At 43.2% G+C, this 23,730-nt stretch overlaps 1 protein-coding gene across 5 annotated transcripts in view; it reads right to left on the bottom strand.

Moving 5' to 3' along the window:
- The window catches only part of csmd3b (CUB and Sushi multiple domains 3b), a 349,538-nt gene that overhangs the window by 251,225 nt on the left and 74,583 nt on the right, over positions 1–23,730 (bottom strand). The gene's annotated exons all lie outside the window — the stretch shown is intronic.

Here is a 23,730-nt window from a genome sequence, read left to right as displayed (position 1 = left end):
AGTCCCCAGTGTTTGCATTTATTTTTTCTTCCGAGTTATAACAACAATCTTGTGTCAATTTGCAAAAAAATGGTTTCTTTTTGTCTGCCATTATAAGGAAATCCCCAATTGAACTTCTGGTCCATTCCTGGTCCAACACCCTGTGTCATACAGACCAGATTTCCAACCACTTCTTTATTGAAACAGGTTCTGCTTTAAGTTCAGAGCTATTGTATTAATATGCCAGCCAGCACACCACACTGTATACATACCCATAATGGAAGTCAAGGCCGATTAACCATAACACATTTCACAAGCACATCTCCTTCCCACCAGCCTTGATTTTGCACTGAAATATCAAACAGTGCCAATACCTTTAATAGACATGCAATGGTCACAGGTCTGCCTGATTTGTCTTAAGAATAGCTTTCCTTGCTTTTAACCCAAATAGCAAAGCAACTAGAATTCAAGTGCTCTCTTTCTGTCAGAGTATTGCCTTTTAGGATATGCAGGTATGACTACTTGCAATTCCGGAACATTCCCAATTGCATTATAGGTTTTACGCACAGCAGGAGCTAGAAATGGAATACATTATTACATTATGCATTCATTTTTCTCCAGCATGCCCTTGCAAAACAGATTCAGAAGATGCAGCCAAGAGTTAGTCTATATATCTGTGCCAAACTTCATTGGAACCTTTGTCTGCCTTGTAAGTCAATGGCCCTGTCTGTGATGTTAGTTCCTCTTGTCTCTGGCAAGGACTGTTTGTCCAGCCACAGTGGTTCTAAATGGCACTTGATTTGGATAGCATTGTTGTCAGACCAGTTGCAGCATGCACTTGAAATGCATACTTATGTTGTAAGGATGATTCTTGGCTTCATTGACAAGCTGAAATACACCGAGTTGCCCAGCTGGACCTTTTATAGTCAGGTGACAAGCAACTGAACGAGTGCAATTGATGGTATTAGTTTGCCAAAAGACTAAAACTCCTCAGAAGGGAACTGATGGCCATTGTCAGTAACCAGATATTTAGGCAAAACAGCCCGGGCAACCAACGCATGCAAGATGTCCACAGTTTTTGCAGATGTCCTGGCTAGGAGCACAGTGTTTTGGGCCATGTGAAGTGGACTTCAACCAGAACTAAGACCATTTTTTTCGCAATGGGTTTAGCATAGTGTGCTGCCAGAGGCTTGGTGGGCACTCCCACGGGTGAAGAAGAGCAGACGGTGGTAGCTCCTGTGTGACAGTTGCTTCGGTTGGGATGAAAAACAGAACTGTATGACATGGGAAAGGAGGAAGAATAAGGTGAGTTTTTCCATTTGTAGCTTCCAATAAAGAGGTAGGAATAGGATCAACACAAAAACTACAGGAACATGAAACCAATGGAAATACACAAGAGAAGTAACTCCTACTTGGTTGCCGGAACTGGGCACTAGGACAGACATGGGGTCTTGGTAGGTTTACTGGCAAGTTTATCAAACATCTGTTGTACTAAGACAACAAGGAGCAGGTGGATTCGATTGGGCACTATGCCAGTCATCTGACTCTGCTGCCATCCTGAGTTACCCGTGCCTCTCATCCCACATCTGCTGACAGCCACTGTATGCCCTGACTCTGTCTTCAATCTGGTGATCAATTACAAGATGCTGGGTCTTCATCGTTCTTTATCAAATAGAGCATAGTTTTTCTTAGCTGCAGTTAAAGCTGTTGATGTAAAGGTGATTATGATTGGTTCATTTCGCCATCAGCCATTTTATAGGACAGCCCAGATCGGCGAGGTATCATAGGAGAGCCTCACAGGCAAGCTGGGGCAAAGTGAGTGAGTACTTTGTCAGATGTGACTAATGACTGCCTCTTCAAAAGTACGATCTCACTCCATGCACCAGTTTCGCTGTCCTTGTTACGAGAAATGTGTTGAGCGAGATTAAGGCCTGACAGACTTAGGAGGGATTTATGGCAATCGTTGACTATTGGGCAACATTCATGCTACAGTTTTTCGTGTACTCTCACCATTCTTAACTCAAATAAATTTGCTTTTGTGCTTGTGCTTGTGCGCTCTCTGTCCCAATTTGGCAAGACCCATCTGTGGGCTTGTGAAATGCTTATTGTCATCAGCTTCAGTAAAAATTATGTCATTATGGCTTGACCATGCTAGTATATTTCTGTAACTGACAGCATATATTTGGAACTGAAAAAAGCAGGGAAATCCACTAATTCCATTTGAAAATATGCTAGTGAGACATCAGTCCTGGATGTTTGCTTTCTGGCTCTTAAGGAAGCAGCAGTGGTCATGATGAAGTCTACCCATAGGTCACGGGAATGTTACTTTGAAGTCTCCACATATGTGGCCTGAGCCTTTTTTCAATCATGTCACACCAGTCCTCCTATACTCCTGAACATCAGAAGTAGGGCTTTTTTGCGACTTCCCATGCCATCATCTTCAAAGTGGCATCTTTAAACTGTGATTTCCTTGTTTTGAATGTCCTTCATTTCTATTATGAAAGACATTTTGCCCGTTAATATAAATGTGCTTTGGTCATTAACAGCGCATACTGAAGGGAGTCTTCTTTCTATAGTACATCTAAAGTGCTTCGGTGTTACGCTTCACTTTTAGCACAAGTTTACATACCCGAGTAGTTCTCTCACCTGTGTTTTTTCAGCCTCCTCTTAAAGGTAGGCAGCAGATACAATGAGGGAACATCATGACTCCCTGACAAGCCAGATCCAATGTCTAACTCAATTTTCAGTGAAACTCCCACAACCTCAGAGGTAATTATTCACCTTCCAGCCACTCTGAAAGAGGAAAGTTCACAGCGAGCCAACCAGGAACCGGGGGGGGTCTTCGTTTCTTTGACCCGGCATGGATTTTTGTTCTTCTTCTTAGCTCCATTTGGGAGCTGAACACAGGGCTTTGTTCTGCACAGCTCTGAACGTGTCCTTGCTCCTGACGCCGTCTACACTCTCTCTGTCAACTAGCGACCGCCTGTGGTGCGGGAACCAGCCGTGGCGCCTCCCGCCTTACTCCGACCTTGTTTTTCAAATGATGGAGCCCCTGTGTGATTTCTGATGCAATGCAGTTGCATCTTTCTCAGCATTTCCCACTGAACCAATGGTCTTATCGGCACATTTCTATCACCTAAGCTAACATAAGGTATAATGGCTCAGCACTATAGCCTCACAAGTCTGTGCAGTCTAAAAACCATACAGTTATACGATCTGGTGTCTCTAAACTGCCTATAGCTTGCCCATAACTGTGTGCATGTCCTGCGATGGTCTAGCATTCTGTTGAAGATACCCTACTTACATTGTGCTTCCCCAAATAGGCTCCAGGATCACTGTGCACTCAGAATGAATATGCAGTTACGGAAGACTTATGCATCACCTAAAAAGCACAGAAAGCTGCAACAATCTGGATCCCTCTTCCACTCAAGCACATGTGACAACAAGTTCATAGCTTTGGTATGAATCTGCCAACCAAATCACCACACTGTATGTACTTTATTGGCCATTAAACCATAACACATTTCACATACAAAAATGACAGGCATGTACTGTATCATTAGCTTATTATAAGTATGCTAAGTTTAGATGCTTTCATTCAGATACTATGGTTTCCTTCCAGAGGCCAAAGACATGCAGTTAGCTAAAATCCATAAAATGCTCACAGTGTGTGTTTGTGTGTGTGTTTGTGAGTGTGTGTGTGTCCTGAGATGGAGTGGAATGCTGTCCAAGGTGTTCTCCTGTCTTGTGTTTTATGCTGCCTGGGACCGACTCCAGGTGACCCTGTACTGGATAAATGTTTGGAAGATGGATGGATGGTGATGACTACCTCACCGTTCATAGAGCGGCTGAATCTCTATTTTTAATCATTTTTCTTCAAATTATTATTTTTCATGATTGACATATTAACTTTACTACTCTCACTTTCACCTGTAAAGAACTTTGCACAAAGATATAAACAGGTGGTAAAGTATTTTGCCAAAAACCTTGAATAATGGGAGCGAGAGAGGTACAGAGCGTGCACTGATACAGCGCGTTGCCACACCTACCACACAACAAACCACCTCAGGGATGAGAACCTGAGTGCAGCCATGTGGCAGGCGATACCTCAGCACCACACTAGTCCGAATGGACCAGTGTGAGGTTTTTTTTTTTTTTTGGTGGCTGGAGTGCCAATTCTGCCACCAAACCCCAAGTTATTCCCTGTAAGTTGGAGGATCTCCTTTTGGGGCTGGATGTAGATTAACGTCATACGCAGGACCAAGCAATTGCAGGTTAAGGGCCTTGCTCAAGGGCCCAATGGAGTACAACCAGCCGGGGCATTCACAGGATTTGAACCAGCAACCTTTCATTTGCTGGCACAGATCCCTAGGCTCAGAGCTACCACTCCGCCCTGAACAAAAGGAAAGAACATTTAAAAGATCAGTAAACCATGGAAATAATTTTTAAAATGTGGTGCAATCACATCAATCAATCAATGTTTTATTAAATGAAAGTCATTTACAATACTAATGAAAATTTGTGATTTGGTGATTATATAAATGCTGAGATTGTGGTGAAGAAATTTTGTCTGTACTCAGAAGGTTATAGGTTAAGTCTCAGTTTCATAAGTACTGAATAGCTATAGTACATACTAAGCTATATAAATAAGAAAAACAGCATGGTCCAAATTGCAGTATCCTGCTAAAAATGGATAATTGATATATGTACCCATGCATGTCTAAATGCACATTCACTGAATATTCCAGATAGTCTTTGTTGCCTAGCCCCCTTTCTGACCCCACACAAATTACATACAAATACAATCAACAGAAATGCGCGAAGAAAGAGTATGTGGCTCATGCAGCTCCCTGGGGAAGCACTATTTACTCTACAGTCATTTTAATGACTTTGTTCACTTTGCTGCACATTTACTGTCACGAGTCTCCATCTCCTTCAAAGGCAGCAGACAGTTTCTCCCGCAGGAACACTCTGTGCATTCATCCGATTTGACTTCAAATCTGGGCAAAGTGTAAACAAGGGACAATGGAAAAATGCTCCTCTTCCAGGCCAGCCTGCAAGGAAGCCAGGATACTTAAAGACCGAGGACTTCCTGAGAGTTAAGGCATAACATCTGGACAAAGCTAATCGAAAGCCGCCAGTTTAAGGGAGTTAGGGAGATGATGACTCCATGCCCAACCACAGGCCAGGCATGACAGTCTTCTGGCATCTCGGCAAGATGTATGGATCAGCAATGCAGTATTTTTGTTCAATAAATGTATGCAGTGCATGTCTGTTCCATTCCCTTAGAAGAAGAGAACGTCATTATACCTCACTTTCCCATACAGGGCCACATATTGTGGAGGACAAGCCACACATTAATTGGCCTGAATACTGGAAAGTAATAGCGTATATATATCTGACTAATTACCGCGGGCTGTGCAACTGTAAGATTAATATGTGATTCTTCATATAATTAAAAGCAATCTGGAACGTCCTTCTCTCTTATTCAATCGTGACCCTCTTTCATTAAGCAACCTGTTTGTTGAAATTTGGTTTGTGTGGCCTGTTGGCTGCGTATCAGGACAGGATATTGGTGGAGGTATGAAGGCTGCAGAACTCAGCAACAGACTCAGAAGGCACATCAGCCGCTAAGTCCAGACTCTCTTAAGGATGATCCCGCGGTATAAATAATTAAACTGTGCAAAGTGAACAGACAGTAGAAAATAAGACATGTGATTCCACCCAGCCAACTTTACACCAAGGTTCAACTGACCATAGCTGGTGAGACTTAGATTGGACCAGCAATCACTGTGACCAGGGTGGATTCTGTTTCCCGTCCATTTCACTCATTTAGATTGTAGTCTTATGAAGAGTAAATTACGCGGGCAGTGGGTCAAAGCGTTACCCAGTACTGTCGAAAACCTGAAGTATGTTCTGAAATATGGGAGTGGCTGTTGTATTAATCAAAAGGCTCTTTAGGTTAATAGGACTAGAAGAAAATGGCATATATGTCCCTCAGGAGGAAACGGCTGGAGGAGTGAAGCTATACCAGCAGGAGATGAGGTACTTAAAATTAAGCATATGGATGCAGCCTAATATGGAGTGATTAATTACCCAGGATGCAGTGGTGGAGCCTCCTCTCTCGATTATACCATGGTCAACTTATTCTTAATGTTTACGTGATTAATATTTCAAGCCCATATTATGATGAGGAAATATTGCTCTATTTTCTAGTTTTGAAGATTGCTTTATGCAGCATTATACTTAACAATTGTACTTCAAGCCAAGTTCTTCATTCCAGGCTTCCTTAGCCTCTGGAGACTAGAACCAGCAGATCTAGCCCCTCTACTCTACGGCAACTCCTGTTGGTTAAGAAGCCACCTGGATTTTGCAGCTTGAATTTACTCTGACCACCAAATACGAGTTGTAAGGCAAATATTGTTGTCTTAGTAAAATAATAATAATAATAATGTAGCTAGTTACATTTTTTTTATTATTAATTTTATTCATCAATATGATTTATAGCCCCACCTGCAAACATATTTTCTGTTATTTGTAATTAAATACTGCAGAGAGCTTTTATCCTCACAGACACGCAGTTTAATGGAAACCACGTTGTTTTCAGAGGGGAATGAAAGAAAGCTCAGATCACTGCCCAGCGTATGTCTGCTGTCACCAAACCGGCAACGTCGACGTCAGCACACAGGTAACACTCAAAGGATCCACATTTCACATGGCCCACCAAACAGACCAGTCGCCCGGGAGGTCTGAGACCACCCAAGCTATGACCATGCATTTCTAAAACCTTTCGGGTGCCCTGGAACCGCATAGCTGCAGCACACTTCAGCTACACAGAGACCTCCTAAGAGCACAGTACAGGTAGCGGTGCTGGTTCTACCTGAACCTGCATACTGAATGTGATTTTTTATTTTTTATTTTGCTCTCTTGGCTCATTAAAGGCTTGGACGGTTTAATCCCTGACTTAATCCTCACATGTTTAGACACAGAAGATGAAGAATGCCAGCTAGCTGCCTATCCGAATGGCACTGCATCTTTCTACTCGCTATCACATTCACGTCTCCGTAAACGAGCGCTAAATAAAGGAATCGCACGTAAATGCATTCTGACATGGTCATATACCGTATGTCTTTATTAAGTGACTCACTGTTAAAATAATTACCGGCATGGCTATGACAGGAAATCATTTGCAAGTAATACTAGTCTCTCTCGGGAAATCTTAGTTACTATGGTAACCATGCTACTTAAACCCCTGATTGACAAAAGTTTCTCCCAATGGAATTATATAATGGTGACTTTTAAAAGCGATGTTGTAGGCATCGATTGACTCCTTATGACCAACAATAAATGTCAGGAAAAAAAGAGCAAGTCCAAAAAAGAAGAAAGAGCAACCGGCAGCTCCCTCGTCGTCATGGTGGACCTCAGTACCTGTTCCTGACCCTCATCCAGCTCTCGAGATGAAGCGATCGGAGTAACTCATACAAAGCTCAATGCTGCAATGACAACCCTTTGCTGAATCCGCAGCAACAGCTAAAATGTCACAATCCCACCAGTTCTTGGAGAGGAGTTCAGGGGGCTTACCCTCATGGATGCAAGACTTAAAATGCTGGAATGCAATAAACCGTAAATATCATCAAGTAAATGCCAGCAAATATTCGATCTGTTCATAATCTAAGAGTATACAAGAATATGAGAGAATAGCTTTACGCATAAAAACACAGAAAGCAAGCTTCCTGCAGCAACTGGGAAGACTGCTAATAAACTGGTAGCAAAGGGAATGGAAAGCTTACTGATAACCAGAATGAGCGATGGGAAATGACCACTTTGTCTTTGCAGTTTGATGGGTTTCAGTCACAGTTACCCAGAGGAGTGCTGAAGCACCTGTCAGTGTTGGAAAGACTAACAAAATGGCTTCTCTAAAAGAACCCCTTGAGCGGGCTGCAATGTCTATTTATTGCTGAAAGACAGGCCTCTAAAAATTTCTCTTTTTCTTTCATTTGGCAACATACTTTCCCCCTGATAGCTGTTGGCAAACTTCCCTGGTTTAATCAGTACCCGCAGCCTGATGAGTTGTCCGCCATTTCTCTCCCCTCAGTTTTATCGCCTGGAATGCATTAGCGCGGGGGGAAGTGCTAATCATATCACCGGGGACTGTGGCAGCGTGGCGGATGGGTCAGGAGGCGGTCCGACTGCGAAGGGGCCATCGCTGCTCTGTGATAGCGAGACAGCAGGGGGTGTGCGGGTTCATTATCCCGATCAAGGCACACCTAGTGGGTGTGTGACAAAGGCACTCGTGTTGCATATGGCTCATGAGCGCCAGATACAGCAATTAGGATATGAAGCGAGTTAGGGGACAGCTAGAGGCAAGGCTTACGCAACGTGATTAGCACAGGTCAAATGCATTCACACAGAAGCAGACGCTACGGACCATCTTCGGATGGCAGGAGAAAGACAGAACAACCAGAAGAAACCCATGTGACACGGCGAGAACGCACAAACCCCCCCACACACATCCACGCAACAGAGGTGGGATTCAAATCCCCAACCCTGTAGGCATGAGACAACAGCGCTATCCACTCAGCCAGCCTGCCGTCCTCATTCCATCCATAATAATCTGTCTGTCAGGATTAGTCCCTGCCTTGTCGGGTCCGGCCCGCAGTTTCCCTATTTGGCCAGCTGGTGTCGCTGGCCATCCCGTTGTTTTCCTCTTTGTTTCCCAAGGTTTACCACATGTCAGAGTCCCTACTGTTTTCTCCTGTTCCCTGGGCCCCCGCGTGGCTGAATGGGTCGAGAACCACGCATTCCTAACTGTTGTTGCACATTATTGTTATTTGGTGCCCCATGTTAATTATGTTCTTGTGTTCCTGTACTTTAGTACTGGTCCTTGTTTTTGTATCTTTGTTCCTGGTTACCCCTGTCTGCCGTTGCCTTCTTCCTCTCTCAGTCATGGAGTGTGTTTCTTGCTTGTGTTACCTGAATATGTTTGCTGTTAGTTGTTCCTTGCCGTCTACCCTGTTTCAAACCCATCTAATTCCTCTGCATTTCCTCGTGTCCTAGTTCAAATCTTTGATAGTTCGTGATCTGCCTTCCTGCCTTTGTTTAGATCCCTCGTGGTCCCTTTTCTTTCATTTTCTTCTGATTTCACTTCATAATAAAGTTCCCTGTGCTTGTAAGCCGCAAGTGGATCTTTGTCCATCATGCCTCATCACGACACTATCTCATAAAAATCAATCAAACGTTATTTGCTGAAGGGCTACATAGATAAAGACCTGGAGACTAGAGGAAAAGATTAAAAAAACCTAGACGCACACGGGGAAAAATGCAGAAAAGAAAAACAAACGTAATATCTGCTTGTTAAACCAACATGCTGTCAGACAATTAACGTTTATGAGGGGACATACAGCTGAAACTGTATGTTAGCCTTTGGTGTCGTGATCCGGGTGGGAGTAGCCTCATTACTAAACACTAGCTCAGAACTGTCGAGCTTCGGGATCCGTTTTACTACTTTAACATTTGAAGATCATCACAGACACATAAAGGCGTACAACCAAATGCCACGGTCATTAAGATTATTGAGACCCTTTGCTTTGATCTCAGAGGAAGTGCTGTGCCAGTCCCATGGGAGGTGTGTCTTAGATGAGGATATCTAAGGAAATCGGCGCCTAGGTGAAGCCCGGCCCGGTATTCGACGGGCATGCTAACACCATCCGCATGCGTGAGAACCCCCTACCTATTAGGAGCCCATGAAATACACCACGCTCCAATCTCCGGTACCGCAAGGTCACTTCCAGGCCATCAATCAATCACATCGGAGCGTATTTAGCATTGCTGCCACAATGCACTTTCTGCTGAATGTACAAAATGTGCGAGCGCGCATTCGCGTGTGTGAGCGCGTGTGTGTGCCAGGAGTCAGGGCGAGGGAGTGGTTTTGCCAACAGCTGCCATGCACACTTGTGGGAGTGCGCAATACATCATTTCCAGCCTTATTACTGGAAGCAATTTTTTAGCTTAAACGTCAAGTTTGCTGTTCCTGCATATAAAAAATGGAGAGGAGAGGCAAAATAAATCCAGCCACCACAAGCGTGAATCTGTCTGTCTAGACGCTCGCGCCTACCATCCCCCGTGAGCTCAGGTAGGGAGTAATATCATTTTTCCACATCGAAACCACACCAATTTAATTAATCCCCCTGACCTCCCCATCTGCAAACATCAGCTGTCTGGTTCCGTCTATTCCCAGGTGGGTCTCCAGGTTTATTTATCATGTCCCTAAACTTCCACGCGGACGCGATGCATAACCGGCTGGGATTAGCTTGCTCACGTTCACAGAGATATCCCACATATCCTCGGATTTACAGGTGATAGCGAGCAGGCTAAGAGCCTCTCTGGCTGTCCTGTGCTGACATACAATACTATGGCAATGGTGCAGCTGAAATTGAATTTGGCGTGAGAAGGTAACGCAATCACTGTAACCTCCCCAAACATCTGGACAGCTGTTAGAGCTTAATCACTCTGACAGTACATGTTATCCTGTTCTGAAAGGCATTGTGTGTGTGGTTCAGAGCAGTGGAAATGTCTAGAGCATTATCTATTATCAAGAGGGGGGGGATGATATTGACTGCAGGAAAAGGCACAATTACCTTTGTGGTGGAAAATAATTAAAATGGCTAAATTTGCATCATAATAGGTTCATCCGGATCTGTCCCTGTGGTATTATCTTTTTTAAATGTTTGGAAAAAAGATACATTTTTGAGCTCCAAATACTGGAAACAGCATACTAATTATGAAAAAGAGGTCTACAAATGGGTGTGAAATGAGCTAGGGGTGGGGTGGTGGTGGGGGGGGGGGGGTGACAGCTTTCCTTTGTGGGAGTCAGGTGACCATTAATATCTGTATTGATTTCTTCCTCACTAGTGAGATATTATATGTGCATATAATCTCACACATGTGTGTGTGTGTGTGTGGGGGGGGGGGGGTATGTGTGTTTATGTATGTATATTCAATTCAATTTATTTTCATTTAGTGCCTTTCACAACCGAGTCTCCCCTAGGGGCTCATGCGTGCTTCGTGATACATTCTAACATCAGAGTAATACAACAGAATAACACAAAAACAGGAAAAAGAAAAGACACGATATACATCATAAGTGTCATCCCTCATTGTTCCTTAAGCAAATCACAAAGAATTTATTTAATTAGTTTCTCTAAAAGCAATTCCTACATTTTTGAGTTTACCTCTCCGTCTCATTGGCCCCTTCCTTGTCTGCTCCCTGTCTATCTCCCAAAAGAGAAAACCTCCCAAATAAATATGCTGAGCCCTTGACTCCCCATCTCAGGTGTTGCTGTTCACCATCCTGTCCCAACACTTTCCCGGACTGGCCTTTTTAAAAAGCACTTATTAACAGCCCAATCAAAAACTCCTTGAGGGTAGGTTCATCATAATAGAATAATCAGGTATATCAAGGGCATGATGAGACAGCTAGGATGAATTAAGGCCACTTTAAACCTGTGGACTTAAACATGGCGAAACACTATGCCTGCTGAATCACAATTTCGATTTCCGGGCTGCAGTGAGCAGAGCCTATCACAGTCTGGGTGGGATGCCAATCCATCACAGGACAAAAACACCAAATGGTAAACTCTGAAACACCAACTGACATAACTACAGGAGTATCCCTGAGCATCTCAGAGAGCACGACTGAGTCAGAGCATGCAAATGTCAGTTACAGAGCAGGAGCTAGATCTGAACTCCCAACCCGAGTGAGAGGCAGGATCAGCCCCGCTAACAATTTTTTGCTGTACAAGCGTTTACGTTACAATTAAGGTATGGAAACATTTGTGCCCACTGTTCCTGATATTCAAAGAACATTATTCCACTACTACAACTAAGGGTAATAATATATAAACCAATGAAGCGAGTAACACTGTCACTTTGAGGTGTAAAGGTCATGGAGGCTGGGTGGCATGTTTGCAGTTTACACATACAGCACTTTTATAAAATAATATTTTATTATAAAACAATATTTGTCAAGAGTAATTGCTATGAAAAGAGGTTCAGGTATTAATTTTATGGTGTTGACATTGAGAGAATCTTTGTTAAAATGTAAAATGTGGAAGTAACACTCCATTAATGTTACAGTAAAGAATGTTCTCTGCCAGCCCAGAGAAGACTTTCACATAACATTGGCTAAAGTTCTGGGAACGTTCCCGGTTAGCTGGGAAGCAACCATGCCAAACCACAATTATAACTAAGAAGTGCCTCAAACCATGAAGACAATGCATTAGTGAAAGAGGCGTTAAATGTCTCACTTTATGCAAATATGCCGATGCGACTGACAGCTGTTGGTTTGTTTGGAACTAGAAGCTTGAAGGTGTCAGACGACAAGAAGACATTTTCGAAATCTTCAAGCTCACAGCTTACGGTTTGCACAAAAAAGGCTCTGACAATAATTAGCACCAGTACCTCAGAGATAAAAACATTATGTTTAATTCTTTTAGGGAAGAGTTTCTGGGAGAATCTTTCTGGTTAGTTATCATATCCAAAGGATTTTAGGGCATCCCTGAAAAGTGTAGTCTCTATTGTTGCATAATTTGATCAAAACCTTAAGTAAAGTTTTCAATTCCATGGCATTCTGAAGTAATGGAGCCGACGTAGACTGGTGGTAAAGTTGGAGAAAATACTTAATGAGGGATGGAGGAAGGGTGGGAATGTCCCAGGATGGGGAGCAGTCATGTGACAGGCCCTTTATTCACCTACTAACAGTCTGACTCTGGCACGTTCAAGTTGCCCCCATATTCCTGAAGTTGAAACAGCTGTTCTTCGCGCCCCCAAAGCCCTAAGCCCCCGTTTGCCATATCTGCATTATGCATTTATTCTGGATGTGAGTGAAACATAAAATGCTTTTAGGCTTTGATAAATGTATTCATTTTCACATAAACTTTAACAACATTAGCATCTTAGTTGGAAGCACATAACTGAACGGTTCCAACTATGTAAGTTGCTCTCTGGACCTTTCGGGAAACATACCACAATGCAGTATTGTGACATAAAAGCTCTATAAACAGGCTTTTGAAATTAAGGAACAACCTTGACTTCTGTCTGTTTAGTAGCCTCTATAATACGGTGATTATATATTATGGTTCACTGCATGCCGGGCCTGCACGGCACTCCCATTCGTCCCATTCTTGCCCTCTGGGAAATTTCCCCCCCCGCAGCACTGTTGGATCTGCACGGCACTCGAAACCACAACGGCCCCTGAACGGCTTTTTTTTTTAATGACCCTCCCTGAAAAGCGGATGAGATGTGACCCATGGCTGTACTTACGGGGTGTGTGGCCCTTAGATAAAGCTCAGGTTTGCCCCGTGGAGGGCACCTGCACGTCAGTGGGAGGGGGCAAGAATTCCCCTGCAAAAACAGCATCTCGCGACAGCGCACCGAGGGGCCGCTACCCAGCTTGCATAAAGCGCATGGAAAGCCGCCATGAAGATGCTTAATAGGCCAAAATGGGACACGGAGTACAGAACTGAACAAAGGAGATTTTTATACGCGTGACTGGTAGTGCATATTTAGAAAGCACCAAAAAAAAAAGCCAAAAATGAAAATGAAGACAAATGTGCAAATGAGCACAATAAATTAATTTCCTTAGCATAATAATAAATAATAATATTCATAATCATAATACTTAAAGAATTTATACCTAAATTACTGATACTACTTTTCAATCTGAATGTAAATAATGAACAGAGGAACACTTGTAAATTGTGCCACGTGTAATTCACGGCTCACTACACAACGGAAGGCCCCGTGCGCCAAAGCAGAGAGTGCCAAGACTACAGGCAGTATTTTTTCCACTATTTTATTACTTTAAATGTTATAAGAGTTATGGGCCACAAGCTTTCTTTGTCAAAAGAATACCAGGCTACATAAGTTCTGTTTCAGTACAGTGTAAATCTTTACTGTAAATCTTTATTACGCTGGTGCATAATCACGATGGTGAAATATCAAAATGGATGGCGCTCGTTTGGTCTTGGTGCCGTAACCCTGGTGGCACTGCTGGGAAGGAACTGAAACCGCGAAAAGACAGATGAGATATTTAAAACAAAGTTTCTCCGATTAAATTCAGGAAAGCAAAGGTCGTTACTCAAACTTATCTCAGCGGGATTCTGTGGTTTGTGTGTATTTAGTCTAAGCAATTTGGGAACTTTAATTTCAGAAGGCTCAGTTCAAACCCTGTTTGACATATATACTCTGGAAATGCATCTGTTGAAAGTGTAGCCTGGTAGCTGTTGATTTTAAGTAGAAAAGCAGGCCTGACAGCAACAAAACACGGAGTCCCAGCCCCTGCAAAGGCGGGAGCAGTGCCCAGGGCATTTTGCACTCTGTGTAAATGTCTGCTGGGATTAGACTTACTTTCTCTTAACTCTGGCGGTTTTTCCACCCGGAACACAGAGCAGGCGGCCTCTGGGCCTTCAGGCGCAAAAATAAACTTTTCTGATTTCAGTTGTTCTAGCTACTTTTTAATATCCACTTTGTTTAGTTTCCTGTTGTCTCATTACATTCATGGATCACATTCTAATTTAAAAATCACTGCGTCTAACTTAATCAAAAATGAATAACTCTTGCTGGCTGTATAAGCAGTTTATTTTAATATTTTAGTTCTATTTTTCCTTTCTGTGGTTTGCAGTAATAAAAACAGTGATTTCAGCTTTAATAAACAAAAGTTAACGTTGGGGCTGTATACTATTCATGGGAACAGAGTATTCCTACTGCCTTCCTAATTAATTTTCCAAGGCTTCCATTATCTTCCCACATCCCAAATTCTGTCTTCTCTACATGCAAAAAAGCACATACAGGTGCAGTCCTGCTACAACGCATAATATCACACCACAAACCTTTTTTAACGCAATTGATATATTAGTACCGAAGTGCAATACAACGCAGAATCACATGTGCGATTCGGAGAGAAAACCACTACGCAAACTACAACGTGATATGGTCTTAGTAAGAAACACTACTCGCACGCAAACACAGCTATCAAAGTGAATGAAAATTATGTCCGATTCGTGAACGAATGGTTCTTTTGAACTGGTTCTTTTCAGTGAGTGTACATCCATTGATTCTAAAAATCAAAGATATTTGACAAATTAACACATAAAAACATATATAAACACATTTATTATTGTCCAGTGTTATCACTGTTTTCATTTTTATTTTATTGTCGTTGTACAAAACTTTGGGAGTCGCTTTCCTCCAACCTACAGTACTGTATTTTGCCCATAGGAGATGTTTATGATATAATTTATTCATGTATTATTATTTTTTTATTTAAAATGCATATAATTCCATTATATGCCTCTGGTGTCACTGTTTGTATTATTGAATTCATTTTATTTACCATAAGTTACTGAGTTTTGCAGTCCCAGTCCTCTAACCCTATTTTTCCCATTGCAGATATATAATAATAATGATGATGATGATGATGATGATGATGATAGATAGATAGATAGATAGATAGATAGATAGATAGATAGATAGATAGATAGATAGATAGATACTTTATTGATCTCCATGGGGAAATTGCCTTTATGCTTCCCTCAACTTGCTCTATTTTGTAAGTTCAATCAGTAAGTTGTCCGCTTGATATGTATTTAAATATGCGATTTTAGTGAATGTGAAGTTTTCCAGGAAGGCATTAACCACGTTGTAACAGGACTGACTGTATATGTATAATATTTCTGGCATCAGTATCTGTCTGCTCATGGCACAACTACACCAATGTTGTCTCCTTGAGGGCAAACAGTTATCTTAACTGCCAGGTAATTTGCGGCACTGAGCATCGTGAATCACCAGTGTCATATGCGTAAAGATTTTCAAATTCAATTTACAATTCAAATGTTTAATTAATCTTGACCTTGGCTTGCAATTAAACAACCTGGCACAGGATAGACGAAGTCTCTATTTTATTGCCACCCTAACACCAAATTGACAGAACAATACTTCTAGGAACTGACACAGCAGGACGGATCCGGAAAACACAGGAAAGTGGGACCATTTTAATTGTTACTTCAGGTCATCTGTCTGAAAGATAAATGAATACTCACATAAAATAGGATAAATATTTAATATACAATTTTACGTAATCAGGGACCCCTGGTAAGTGCTGGGCCCCTGAATCTGCCAGAGTACCTATGCCCCTCAGATGGCTCTGTAAAACAACAAGAGATAATAGCTCCCTGTTATCGTGGCAAGAACAGCACATATTTACTTGCACTGGAAATAAAGATTCCAACTAGGTCTCATAACATCAATGTTTTCAGTCATGCTGGTTAGAATTGGTGGCGTAGGATTTTACTTTGTTATATTACTGGATAGTCTATTACTTAGCAAAGGGGCAGCGTGTGGGCTGAGCCTGTGTGCCTGTAATCAGAAGGTCGCCGGTTCAAACCCAGCCTCAGCACGTCTGCGGGTCCTTGAGCAAGACCCTTAACCCCCAGCTCCCTGGGCGCCGCTACGGGTGGCTGCCCTTCGCGGACAGCTTACTCTACAAAGAGCAAGTTCCAAAGTTACAAAGACAATTTCCCCACGGGGATCAATAAAGTATCTATTATTATTAACACAGAAATCCAAGGTTGTGTGGCCTCCTGTAGTAGTAATGGAAATTAGGAAAATACCCCACCCTCACTCACTACTGAAACAAGGCAAGGTGCTATTCAATGTACATGGGCAAACAAAGACTGAGCAATCAGGCTGCCACCAGGTAGAGTGATCAAGGAACCGAGTCGTTCATCACCATCTTCTGCTTCCTGCCCCTTTGTCTCACGATTCCTGCCTGGCTGTGATCAAACATGGTCTATTGTCTTACAGTGTGTAAGAAGGCTGTTGTAAACAGGCATGCACAAGTTAAGAGGGCAAGGCTGGGAAGGCTGCATGTAAGAACATCTACTGCACCAGAGAACATCACCTGGAAACAAACTCCTGCCTCCCAAACAAAGTGCCTCTGATCTAGTTCATTGCTTTAAGGGTGAAAGAACAGAATCTAACAGTAATTTGTCATTTTTCCACCCTTCCCCTGGTTAGAGCAACAGTCAGGACCTGGGATGTGGCTATAAAGAAGAGAATCAGGGTATAAGCACCAAGGAAGCTGACATATCTCTGGGCACAGAGGGATCTGGGAAAAGGCCAGCAGGGTGACTTTCTGTAGGATCCACTGCAGGATAGACCGGTGTATGAATTAACAGGACAAACTCTGCTGCCTTGTTAGCCTACAGACTCCCTAAAGAGGGCCTGCTAGCATGGAAGCGTGCTAATTAACTAGGTACTATACTAAAAGCCACGGAGAATTGGTTGTGCAATTATGTGCAAAAATGCAGACATATTGTATGGATGGATAGATACATCACAATTAACGGTACCGTTTCTAGAAATAAGTACCACGTGATAATTAATATTGCAGGTATTTGTATTTTATATATTGTAGGTATGATTTATGAACACTTTTCGCCCTCATCATTTTAAATAAATTTCAGTCACGTCACACTGTAATGGTAACTTTCTCTGTTCACAGAACGAACCAATCAATTTCAATCTGTTTGTTGCCGCCACAAAATTGGCTTCAAACCGAAGAGAATTGAAATAACATATGGAGAGTATAAAGTACAGTAACTGGATTTAGGTGCGTCACAATGGCTGCTGATGCACTGTTCCTTGTGGTGTTGTGTAATTAAATTGCTTACCTTTAATGTGGGCTCAAGTCTCAAGTCGATGATGATGCACAGAAAATCGAGACATGTCTCTACACTTTCCACATTTTAAGACCACGACAAATTAAAACATTAACTAATAAACACTTAACGTTGAATGAAGTGGCATTGAAATATTATCATGACACACAGATCACTAAACAAGTACAGTAAAATGCTATTTAAGTAGCTGTCAATTTAATTTGTTTACCGGAAACCGCAGCTGGTATTGTTAAAGTAGGTTTTTATGGCTTTAGCTGATCATTGGCTGTAAACAACTCACAATTAAGCAGTTTTTGAGATGACAGGATGGCACTCGATAGCTGGGAGTGGTGTGGGTGCTCAGACGTTTTAATGATCAAGCTTTGGCACTGGACTTTGAAATAGGCCACAGACTAATGGAATATTGAACTTGAAGTTGGAGAATTCATCGATTCGGACCTAAAGGAGCGCCTTCGACACTTCTTAAGCACCGAATAGTCGGATGGGCCACAAAAAGGACACACTTCATTATTGGCAGAACGCACTTTTAATGTCCTTCTGAGAGGAGAAGTTAGATTCTGTGTATTACACAGGTAATACAGTCAAGCAAAGAGACAGTGGTTCCATTTCCTCATTCCCTCCCATGGGTCCTCTGCCAATCGCTCTCATCTACTATGAAGTTTAAGACACTGAAACAGCGACGGCTCCAGAAAAACAAGGCGAGTTAAAGTTTTGTGTGTAAGCACAGAGACGGCTGTTTATTCAAAGTGCGCCTATAGCTGTACAACAACAATTTTCTACAACCTGCTCTGGTACTTATGCGTTTTTTTTACTTGCTACAGAGAGGAACCGCAGCTGAACAGAAAACAAAACACATTATGGAACAAGCTTCTGCTTTGTCTGTTTCTAATTAATCCTTAATTAATCATGAAGAAGAATTGGAAAGGAGAAGGTTGTGTTTTCATTTACACTGATAATATCCACACAGTCGTGTGGCAGAGACAGTGACAGGCGGACAGGATGACAGCATTTATAAGGTAAGCAAGCTTTTTTTTTTTACAGACTTAAATTACAGAAACTTTCTGTTTATCACACATCCCAAACCTCTCGGGACCGACGGGGAAAGACGTGTGACCCGGCAATCATCATTTAGCAAATGAGGAAGCTGAATGCTAACCAGATATTCTAATTAATATTCTGAAATTAATGGAAACGCTACAGAGAGACACACAATGAGAACTTCCTGGAAGCAGAGGCAACACTGCAATGAACACTTAATAATGCAGTCTGGCTCCAAAGCACAGCTTGGTTAATTAGGCGGGATAGAGAATCTGACCATCTTAGACAGTCGGCTTTTCATTATAGCAAGACCTTACTTACAAACCAAGAACTTGGAGGATTATGAGATGGATTTTATTTTTTTTGTTTTTTGGACCACAGTATGTCGGCACTTGGAGAAAAAGGTTATGAAACGGTCATGCCTCACCTGGACTTCATCACTGGGCTCACAAAGACCAATAAGAGCTTTAATTTCAGGGTTGAAAGCGAAATAAAGCAAAATAAGCATCAAAACAGCCTTTGTCACGGCAGGTTTTGATGTTGTCTGCCAGCGTTCCTCTGAGGGTGTACGAGTCAGCCCCTGACTGACCCCACGCCACTCACCGGCAGGACAGATGAACTGTAATCAGAGCGTCACACAGCACATCTGCAGAGACAAACAGGTGCATCCTAATCACCTGATCACAGTCTGGCTTCCCAGCACCCACTGGGATCTTGTGAGACCCATCGTACAGCCAGGGAATTATGGGAAGGTGCACAGAAAAGAAGTCTGATTGGATTAAGCTGGATGTAACGTTCTATATACAAACAAGCCTCAGAAATCGATTGTAAATCATTTCAGAATTTAATGGTGAGTAAATACAGTATGTACAGTAAGCAGAATCAGCCTGTCTATACATCTACATTCTGGCATTAAAAACGATTTAACAATATTGTTATGCAAAGACTTGAAACACCTATTGTACTAAGCGTGAATATTTTAATTTGATTAGTTTAATCAGTTTTCTTGTTTTAATCTGGAAAATAAATGAAATCCAAGAATAAAAATGCTGTATATCTGCTACCCTAACGCAGATAATGCCTCTTCAGAGAGCCATACTAGAGTTTTTTCCTTTGACATTTATCGTGTCAGCTTTTTTTTTTATTAAATGTGCTGGATGAGTAGCACTTTGCAGACTGTGGGCAAGCTGTTTGTACTGAAGGGAACCAGCTTCCTGACAGGACGGCTAAAAGACTTTTAATGCACGTACTCTCGCCTCGGCGCAGGGCATGGGGGGGTGTGGGGGTGGGGGATGGAGCTGTGGTCCCTGGAGCACTGGGCACAGTACTCATCCGAATTATTCGGCATCCGCTGCCATGCGAAAAAATAAAATAAAATAAAAATTCTACTGAAATGTAGAATCACTTGACAGATTCCAGACAGAAATGCCCATGGGTGACTGCTCTATTACCATGCGGCCGCTGTCCACTGGCCAGCACCTAAGGGGGAGGTCTGGGCTGCAGGGAAAAGGCCGCAGTATTACCTTGCTAGTGCAGTGCACCCTCAGCGCCCCCAGTGGCCTGAGGGTCACCTGGAAACCTCTGCCCAGACCATCCAAGGCTCCTCTGCCCATCCTGCCCAACAGCGCCCCCTTGGGACAGGTTAAGTCACGCCTCACTCTGACTGAGAAACAGGAGTACTTTGCCTGTCGCGCGGCTGACAGTGGGAGAGGCTCATTAATCAGTACAAACCAAGTGCCTGTCAAATGTGCCACATTCCACGTGTCACTGCAGCGGCCGACATTAAATGGGGACTGTGTTTTTCCCACCTCCCCCTGGTATTTAGCCAACACATACCTACATGGTGCTTTTTACGGACGGACACGAGCATGCCAGTGTCCGCATAATGCAACATGCATTTTACATGAACTGTGTGCATGGCTGCCTGCAAAATGCCAATGAATGCAGTGTTAACCTTCACCGCTCCAGTAAACATCCAATCAGACCCCGCCTGCTCCCCGCCCGGCGCTTAAACCTGTCCCCAAGTCCCCAAAAATAAACACAGATCAAACATCTGCAGGGCCAGCCATCTCGCTCGGACACTCCAGCAGGAAGATGTCAAATAGGTGTAGCATGGAATAGAAGCTCCCAGAATGTGAGGGCACATTTCTGTAATACCGTTCCTGAATCTCTGCTGAAAGCTTGTGTGTTAGATATACCTGCAAGACACGATGTACGCAGGGAAACTTCTAAAGCAGCATTTCCCAATCCGGTCCTCAGGGACCCACAGCCGGTCCACGTTTTTGCGCTGCCAGACAGTGCACATTTTTGCTCCCTCCCAGCTCCTGAGCTAGGAGGAAGCAAAAACATGGATTGTCTGTGGAGCCCCAAGGACCGGATTGGAAAACGCTGTTCTAGAAGGTCACGAGGGCAGGGAGGGCCAGCCGTGGATTTTAAGAGGAGCCAAACACACATTCTGGATTGGCATCCGAGTCAGATTTATTCAGAGTACAGCTTTTCCAATGGCCAGTGGATTAAAAGGATGATGATGATTGAAGTTGTTATGATGATGGTGATGATGATGGTGGTCGTGGTGGTGATGATGAGGGCTGGCTGCAAGCTGCAGACCATGCCTCTGCCAGGCTCCCATACCATGGCGTCGTTAATTCCACCTTACGAATGCATGGCCGGCATTATATAATTATTACCACCCAGAATTACATTTTCTGGATGACCTGCACTAACAATGTGCCCTTATGAGTGAAAAAACAATAAAGCTGAGGAGCAGCTTTAATAAATGACAGGCATCCAAGCGGAGAGGAACAACCTGTATAGAGCGACATGCTTATTAATACATCACATTCATAAACAACGTGAAAACACTGGGAAAGCCTGTGCAAAAGCCTGTGCAGACAGCAGTGCAGACGGGACGTGTGAAGACTCAACTGCGGCCTCTTTTGCAGCTTCCACATCTGCTGCGTTCTAATCCTGCTTCCCCCAGCCTGGCATGCTGCCCCCCCCCGGCCCACTGCTCCCACCAGCCCCCACCCCCCGGATGCGGCAGATTGGGAGCGGCACACCGGCGGAGGCAGCACATTCGTCTGCCATTAGTTTCTTGTTATTTCCTATACCGCCCCCCCTCGGCCTCCCCTGCCGAGGCCCCCGGGGGTACGAGATCGGCGATGGCGGCGGGGGGGTAACCGCTTGCAGAGGGGATTTAGTGCTGATAAGAGGCAGACGTGAGCAAGTGCAGGCAGGGAAGGCAAAAACTAGCATTTTTTTTGGGGGGGGGGATACTAAGGTGGTAGTTGTCTACTCAGGCAAAGCGAGAAAATAGCCTCCGTCTGGCGATACCACGGACGCCACGGCCAGCTTCTCTCCCTGCCCGCCACGTAACTCATTTTTACACATCCCAAAGCATACGGAGACAAAGATGTGCGCTCTCAGGAACGCTGACCGCTGCAAGGAGATTTTTACAGCGCAGGTGTGCGCCACGCAGTGGGTGTCTGCGCATCGGGGGCCATCTATAAACGCTCCCAGCTTCGCGGATTTACTAAAAGGGGGGTGTCCCGGAATAGATCGGCTCTGGCATCAAAGGGACCTCTTTGATTCCATATCCCGTCAATTTACAAAGCCTTCTGGGAAACTGTGGAGCTTCCTCGAGGCCACCTGGCCTTGCATATTGAATCGGAAGCCGCTTGCCGTCCCAGCGAATGTCACTCTTATTAATTCTCTGAGCTCAGAGACCCACCGTATAGGAGAAGAAGAGCTGAAAGATTATTGAGAAGTCAGGCTTGGTCATGCCTCATAATACATATACTGAGAATCACTGCCCTGAAATCCTTTCCATGCAACGTTTAATGCATTTCAAAATTCCTTTTCTTTCGGAAACTTGCAATATCAATGTCTTTTTATAAACTCATTGTAATTCCTTCAGACACAGACATTTGGTGTATGTTCTTGCATAGCAAATGAGTCAGAGGTGTATCATCTACCATCTTTAAAAGGGAATGTTTATAAGCAAGTTAGTGTGCCGAGGAATAAAATCGTAAATCGGTAACCAGCACTGAAACGGCAATCACACGCAATTCAGAGAAGTAGTGAAAGAGAGAACGACCTTCACATAGACTAGCTCTGCTCTGAAGTTCTTTTCCTTTACTTCTCCATTTTAGCACCATTGCAGAAAATTACAGAGTTCTTTTTTAAGTGCTTGGTATTAAAAAGAAAAAAGAACTTTGATATGAAGAGGGGTGTCACAGAAAAATATCATCCTGTGTTGGTTTTTATGCATATAGCACCTCAGAAATATCCACTACATTACCAAAGGCACTAGAGCTGAAGATATTAGCTACTAATGAATTAACATACAGTAAATTATATGTATAATTTATATATATATATATATATATATATATAAAAAAACAGTTATACACAGCTGAACGTCCAGAGTGACACCTGGGGGAGCTTTAACTAATGAAGGAATCGTAACATTAGTAGCGGGGAGTGTCGGGATGCAGAAAAGGGACCAGCAGACATTTTGGCGTGCTGTCCACAATGATGCGTCTGCCCGCCAGGACCTATGTGTGTGCTGACCTGTCTGCAGCAAACTGCAGACCTCTTAACTGTAGCCTTTGGGATGCAAAGCAGATAAATGAATAGCGTGTTCGTAAAAAGGCTCGAGGCTGAGGCACCGAGCCCCGCAGAATGACAGCATCTATTTGTGTGCACTAAACTCATTTGCCAAAACACGGAGACGTGCAAATGCACACATAAAAGCCCCTTGTGATTTTCAAGGAACTTCTCGCCTGGGCTTGATTATAATTACTCGCAACATAGTTTGCTGACATGAGCTAGAAATCTGAAACACTGCTAGTTTTTTCATTTTTAAGCTTAATCCTATAACATCATAAAGCTAAATATTTACGACAAATCGGAGTGGAAATTGAAACAAACATGTAGGTGACGAAGGCATCAACAACACAATGATAAATGACAA

This window comes from Paramormyrops kingsleyae, chromosome 23 (genome assembly GCF_048594095.1).
Source record: "Paramormyrops kingsleyae isolate MSU_618 chromosome 23, PKINGS_0.4, whole genome shotgun sequence".
NCBI classification, from domain to species: Eukaryota; Metazoa; Chordata; class Actinopteri; order Osteoglossiformes; family Mormyridae; genus Paramormyrops; species Paramormyrops kingsleyae.
This window is presented reverse-complemented; position numbering and strand designations above follow the sequence as displayed.